Below are 7,459 nucleotides of genomic sequence, written 5' to 3' on the forward strand. Positions count from 1 at the left end.
CACGCACGCACCGTTGCCAAAATTTGGGAGACGAGCCCGCGGTGACCAAATTTTTGGCAGTCATAAAATCGTCGCCCAAATTTGGGTAACGTCGTCGGCGACGCCGTAAGGTCCCCGATGACGCTCTTCCGGGGCCAGCACGATGACCCAATGTGGCGTTGAGGCCTCCGGCCATCGTGGTGGCCCCGGAAGGACGCCATCGGGAACCTCACGGCGTCGTCGAAGGACGGCGTTACCCAAATTTGGGCGACCAAACGCCTATTACCAAATTTCGGGTGATGAATTTTTCGTCACCAAAATTTGGGCAACGAAGTTGCATCACCCATTTAAAGGGTGATGGTGGTGACCAATTCATTCTCAGTGATAGTATGAGCTCAGTTTCCCTCTCCAAAGTTGATTCGAGTAAAATCAAAAAGTTATCCTTCGTCAGAGCGCTGAGTCTGAAGCACTACACTCTCAGCCCCGTTCTGACCCAATGGACTTTACCTGTCCCTTAAGTTTAGAGCAGACGTAATTTGTACAATTTTCCCCATTTCTTTGAACGATTTTTCAATTTTATAAAGTATTCAGTCCATCAAACTTGACATTTTGTCATTTGCAACGCAGTTTTTGATTTCTACATGATTCATTAGCAGTTTTATGTAAAAACGATCACTGTTAAAAAAAGCCTTACATTTCGAGGGAAAAGGTCCAGCTAGACGTTTTCTCACGGTGTACAGACCAACTGTACCCAAAAACCGTGCTTCCCATAAGAGCCCATGTTATGAAAAACCGTTCTCTGTACCCCAAAAGCCGTTGGCTGAGGTACGGTGGTACCAGGCAAATTGTCTACCAGACTGAGCTTGTACCTTTCCCCGTGGATTTTTTCTACAGTGATGGACATTGGTCTATAGAGAAAATAGTACATTTTACGTCTACTCAAAACTTAATAAGCCAGAGAATGAAAGTTTTTACGGTGAACATTGTTCTACAGAGAAAATAGTACATTTTACGTCTATACTCCAAGCTTTACAAGCCAGAGAATAAAAGTTTAAAGTGCAAGTTTCAAGCTCTTTGTTTATCTTGATTTTCATCTCTTGCGCTGTTTTTGTTTATGTTGCACGACAACTCACAACTTAGAGCCCTTTCCACAGTGCACTGACCTCCAGTGCCGGCCACATGTGCAGGGCGCACATGAGCCCGAGCTGCACCACCGAGGTCGCGGCCATGAGCAGTGTTCGGCCGAACAGCCACAGGTTGTTGTCGACGACGAGGTAGGCCAGCGCGTCGGCCGAGTTGACCGTGATGAGGAACGTGAGTCGCAGCAGGGCGGACAGCAGGGCCGGGCCGTGCATGGCGCACGCCCAGCGCAGCAGGTCGCGCAGCAGGCCCAGCCGCGGCACGTGCAACGCGCTGCAACGGGGTGATTCTGGGACATGTCGACGAACACCACACTTACAAATGCATGCTTGGCGCACTGAGAAAACCTTGCAAACCATTTTGGGCCTTACAAAGAAAAGTAGTTTGTATAACAAAGTATTTTGAGCATACGTAAGCTTACAAAGAAAATACTAATTAATTTACGAACTATTTCTTCGTATAACAAAGTATTTTAGTTTGTTATACGTATGCTCAAAATACTTTTTAAGGTTTTAAGAGTGCGCCGTTTAACTCCATGCCAAGCATAGGAGTTTGTAAGTGTGTACTTGCCTAGCATGCATTTTGTAAGTGTGTACTTGGCCAAGTATGCGTTTGTAAGTGTGTACTTGCAAGCATGCATCTGTTTGTGTGTTCATAGTAGACAGTTAGGTTTGTATTGCACCCAATCAGCAAAAAAAGGCTGAAAATCCATTTTATTGACGCCATCCTGGACACTGTTAAAAAAGGTTGATGTATGACACCCTCCAACACAATTACCAACCCTGACAACGCTGTTGTTTTTGAGAAAATTTCCTTGTTTAAAACGACGAATTCGTTTAAAATTGATGCTCACAAGGCTGTCTACTGGGTTACTAACGTATTGTTGACGAACAACGTCGTGAGTCATCAAAACAACTTAAGCCAAGGCAACTTTGTTCATTCAGAAAATTGACAATATATTTTCTGTAAAATTTCAACACCATTTTTATCAGTGGAGAAACTGCTGGCCGGAACTTGTCCAAACTGTGTTCCCAGGTGGGCCTTGGGGACCTTCTCCCGAAACACAACCATGAAGTCAAAAGTCCCGGACTCCAGATACTTGGTTCGTGACTAGAGGTCGAGGTCTTCTCGCGCACGCTCAAAACCTTACGAAGTATTCTGAGCAAACCCAATACAAATCTACTTCTGGTACGAAGAAATAGTAAACTTTTCTTTGTAAGGCGTGAAATAGTTTGCAAAGTTTTGCCAGTGCGGACACGGGGTGTCACCTCAGCTGTGCTGGATTCCGTTGGCGCAGCAGCGGCTTGTAGCGCCGTGGAAGTCCTGGCGGCGAACCAGTCCGAAGCAACGCAGCTAGCTGACGTGGCTCGGCGCACTGGGCTGCCTCTCGTGTACACTCCGCGCGGAGCGAGCGTGCCATGGCCCCCACCTTACGAGTGTTTTAAGATTTACACTCTCATTCCAGGAACGTGACATCACTTGGAAACGAAAGTGACTTTATGCCACGTTCGTTTGAGCATTGTGTCGCACATTCGTTTGGATGTGAATAAGCTAATTTAAAGTACATTGGCATATCCACTTCCGAAGGAAATAAGACACGACGTCCAAAGAAACGTGACATTTTGTCACGTTCCTGGATCGAGAGCGTACCGGATGTGTCCTGAGTTTTTCAACCCTTAAGGTTTTCAAAAATATTCTGTTTTGTTCTATCGCTTTCCATGCTTTCTCCGTTAATTTCACATGTTTTTGGTGTGGGCCGGAGTGGTTAGCCCCTACTATTCCTTAAATCTTTGTTCGTCACTCAAGCAAAGCAGTAAGTTAGACGAAATAGGTCACCTTAGAAAATCTTCTAGACCTCGACTCTCCTTAACACTTAACGTGTCGTCCAATAGCGGATATGGCGGACATGGCCTTCTCCGCGATCGGGAACCATGTTCTTAAGGAAAGAACGCTGCTCTAAACGAGTTGTACTACAAGGAACACCATGTGGAGTGCACTTTTGCAGCTGCACCGCACCATGGCTGGGGGCAGCACGATGCGCAGGTACAGGAGGCTGACGCACAACCGGCCCACCGCCGAGACCCACGTCCTGGTGGCGAAGAGCGGCCCTAGGGTGAGCCAATTCCGCAGCCACGCAGCCGAGAGACCCAGCGCGGTGACGCCGAGAAGGACCCACCACGAGCTGCGGCACAGGGGGTGGCGTCGGCAGTACGCCTTCGGCACCAACATCGAGGTCAGGATTAAAGTTTTCTGAAATGTGTATACTGAGTACTTAGCATGTCTAGAAGTTTTCTTGAGTACACTGCAAGAAAAAACCACAACAAAAGTACACCCATTCCTGGCAAACTTTTTATCAGGAATTTATTGTACTTTTAGAGTACAACAATTCTTGCTCCAAGTACTGTAGAATGGAATCGCCATGATGAGTGCTGTGCAGTCCAGGCCCCGTCGTGGTTTTTACAATCCTCGTTGTACTCTCTACAATCCCTGTTGTACTTTTTTTGTATAGTTTTTGTTGTACTATTCACACTTTTATTGCGGTGTAACTGTACTCCTGTAGATGCGTACTTGTTTTAGCAGGGGCCGCAACGGCCTAGGGAAGCGCGTGAAGCCATGCGCGAGTGAGGTGCAGGGGTCACTTATTTTGCTTCGATTGTAAGAACTAGCCCGTTGATTGCGAAACGCTTTGCACAGATCAAAAGAGCACAAAATTTAGGGTGCATTAGGCCTAGTAGACTGCCCGATACTTCCAATTCAACCGAACACAAGGGCGGAATCATTTACGTCAACATGGCGCATTCAAGTTTTTTCCTCAATTTTATGATTTTTGTATTTTTTGGTGTTTTTACTGCACCTTAATATTAGGTAAAGGGGGAGTTTCGAGAAGAGCAATTAGCCTAATGCACCCTAAATTTCAAGCCCTTTCCATCGGTGCAAAGCGTTTTGAAAAACCAGTCTGTTTTCATAATCTCGAACAAGTGCGCAACCTCTGCACTGACGGCGCGAGCATCGCTTCACCCTCTCCCTAGGCCGTTGCCACCCCCTGGTTTATGACACTCCTTGGGGGCTCACTCTCATATCATCTAAGATGATTACTAGTCTTGACACTGCTACACATCTGTACATGGCACGGACACTCCAATAGGTGTGTTCTCTGGTCAAACTAAAGCGTAGTATTGTTTCCAAGCAACAGGCTCATCCAACAAAATTTCCCCTTTCTAAATGCATGGGGGAATTTCCAGAGTATGCTCCATTTCAAGCGTAATGTCTTCAACCGTAACTTAATGCTCGACTCGAGCTTAAAGTTACGCTTTAGTTTTACCAGTGTACTTGTTACAACACTTCTATGTGGACTAAGATAATAGTGTATCTTGCAGTGCAGGGCTGCCACACTGCAAGAAAAAGTGTGAATAGTTCAACAAATGCACAACAAAAACTGTACAATAAAAGTATAACAGGGATTGTAGAAAGTACAACGAGAATTGTACAAACCACAACGAGGCCTGGACTGCCCAGCACTCGTCATGCCGGTTCCATTGTACTTTGTACAACAATAGTTGTACTTTGAAAGTACAATAAAAACCTTGTGTACTTTTGTTGTGGTGTTTTTCTTGCAGTGCACATCGCTCGCCCTGGTGCCTGCACCTCGGCTGCCCCGATGAAGGTGCAGAAGTGGCTGCGGCGTCGCACGGTGGTGACGCCGTCGATGGCGCCCGCCACCACCCAGGCCACGAGGGCGAAGACGAGGCGCGCCTCGCGGAAGGGCGCCAAGTAGAGCCACGCCGAGGTGGCCACGTACAGGAAGGCCACCGAGGCCACGGCCGGGGCCAGGCGGAGCGGCCTCGGCCGCGGCGTCCACACGGACACGGGGAACACCCCCAGCAGCAGCGCCGGCACGCCCAGGACGCGCCACAAGGCGAGCGTCACTCGCACCAGCATGGCCCGCGACGAGCACTGTGGCAAGAAGCTTCTGAAAACTCTGTAAGCAGCTTGTGGCAGTCCTCTTGTCAATATCCTCCGTATGACCTTGCAGTATTATCCGTAGGACCGCACAGTCTTCTCGGAGGACCTTATAGTGTTCTCTGTAAGACTGTAAAGTCTTCTCCGTGGGACCTTTGTGCAAGTCCACACACCGCCCTCAGGCTGTTTAGCGAGCAGTGCCTATGGGCTTGGGCTTGCTGGATTGAACCCAGTTCTGGTCTGGGGGACCTTTTCGGTTTGAAGGTTGTGGAATAAAGAAGCCTGGGTTACCTGGTTCAACTCCCCGTTTTCCTCTACACGGAAAAAACTCCGTGGTCGTGGCGACCGAAAGTCGATCGCCACGACCATCTTCGATAGTGGTGGGACTACCGGATTTCTGATGTGAGAAACCAAAGCGCCGAGCTGAGGCAAGCTGGCCATCAGAACGACGGTGTTGATTGTGACAAAAAGAATAGGGGATCCTAGAACCGTCGTCCATAGTTGCAGGGATAGAATAATTTTGGAACGCTTCGAGAAGACCAGAAAGTGGGCGAGAGGACCACTCATTTGACACTTTAGTCAACGGATCTCGTTTTTAAGGAATTTTACCCTGACGCTGCGCTCAGCATAGGATTGGTTAAAACTTTTCTTTGTGGTCCTCGCATTCTTAGCGTTCTTGCACTTTCAGTGGGGTTTTTGTATAAAAGTTGGGTGGCGATGAAGCCACGAAAATCGCGCCTCACTGCCCGATACAGGTATCTGTTTCGACGTGAGAGCGCGAGCGCGACCCGCCCAGTGGAGGATCATGCCTGCACCTAACCTAATGGGCGAAGTAGACGCCAGCGAGAGGCAACATGAAATGCGTTCTTCTCGACTTCAGTGTCATTTTTGTTCAGAACTTTTAGCTGACAGCTAGAGAAGATATTTACCAAGGCAAAAGAAACATTATTTGCGAAAATTTTTTACTTGAGTAAAATAAATCGGAAATTCTAATAGGCAAACGGACCCCCGTCTCCAAGCTGCAGGCCCGTGAAACCTCGACTCTCAAAAACCGAATTCCTTGGGCAGAGCGGTCGGTTGTGACGATCGGCTCGGGCCGACCAAGTGACTTGTAAGAGGATAGATACGCTAGTTGGTTGCTGAATCAAGCCTTTTGATGCTTACAACCACTGTAACGACAACTGGGTAAATCCGATCGTGAGGAACACGGTTTTTTTCCGTGTAGGTCCCGGCCTCCCCCCGGAGCGCTCTGTGCCCCTCAGCTGGCGCTTACCGACTGACGAGCTCCGCTCGGTCAGGCGGGCTCGGTGCAGCCTTGCTTACGTTTTGGAATTGGGTTCGGGCAGTGCCCCGTTGTGACAGAACGCAACACCTCATAGTATTCTCCGCAGTCTTCCGGAAAACTGTAAGGTCCGACGGAGAAGACTGTATGGTCCCACGGAGAATATTGTTAGATCCTACGGAGAATATTGATAAGAGGGCTACGGAGAATCGTGGCAAAACAATTAACTGAAGTTTGCGCACCTTTCAGCCACAGTGAGGCAACTTGAGTACAGAAGATGTGGAGAGGGAAGAGATTTCGTTGGCTATCGCAAGATTTCGACCGATTTCACGCTCAAAATGTTCTTGGCTTTTGCTAACTAAGGGGAAGATTAAAGATTTCGGGTGCTGAAGTGGAAGGGGAACCGGATTTGACGAGTGATTGCTCCCTCGACGGCCCCAGTGCCGCGTCGCGTCGAGTTGGCGGTAATGGGCCGTGCAGGACGTCGCGGCCGCCTGCACCGCCATGGCCTCGCCACTCGCTGCGGCTCATCCAACAGCAAGGCAGCCACGGATCAGTGGCGCCAACAGAAAAATCGACAGATGGTGTGATTCATGGCAGGGACCCACCCACCCCACGACCCCCCTCGTCTTCCCGCCCCTACCGGCGTAATATTCTTCAAAGATACATGTTAGGTATTGGTATAACTTAATGCTAAGATTCAGTTTTATCAGTTTTATTGATTCCTTGGTACATGGCAGTACAGGTCGAAAGAAAATGAAACATTGACAAAGTGAAAAGGGGGAAAAAAGTACAAACAAAAACAATAAGTATATACTTTAAAAAAATTCCAAAAAACTCAAAATTGTCCCTTAGCACTGGGGCTTGTCAGGGACCAATGATCTATCCTTAGTTAAGTCACAGACTATAAGTCAGTGGACGCAAAACATTGTTTTAAACTCTTATATCTCCTCTAAACTCAGAAAAATAGGGTTTTGTAGAAGATGAACGCAAACCCATAGACCCTCATCCCTCGCTGAAACAGTATTGCCATTGCCGAGACCTGACGAAAGTTACGGGCAGTTACTGAACACAGTTTTCAAAATAAAATCAAATAAC

This window comes from Thrips palmi, unplaced genomic scaffold, assembly GCF_012932325.1.
Source record: "Thrips palmi isolate BJ-2018 unplaced genomic scaffold, TpBJ-2018v1 HiC_scaffold_12, whole genome shotgun sequence".
NCBI classification, from domain to species: Eukaryota; Metazoa; Arthropoda; class Insecta; order Thysanoptera; family Thripidae; genus Thrips; species Thrips palmi.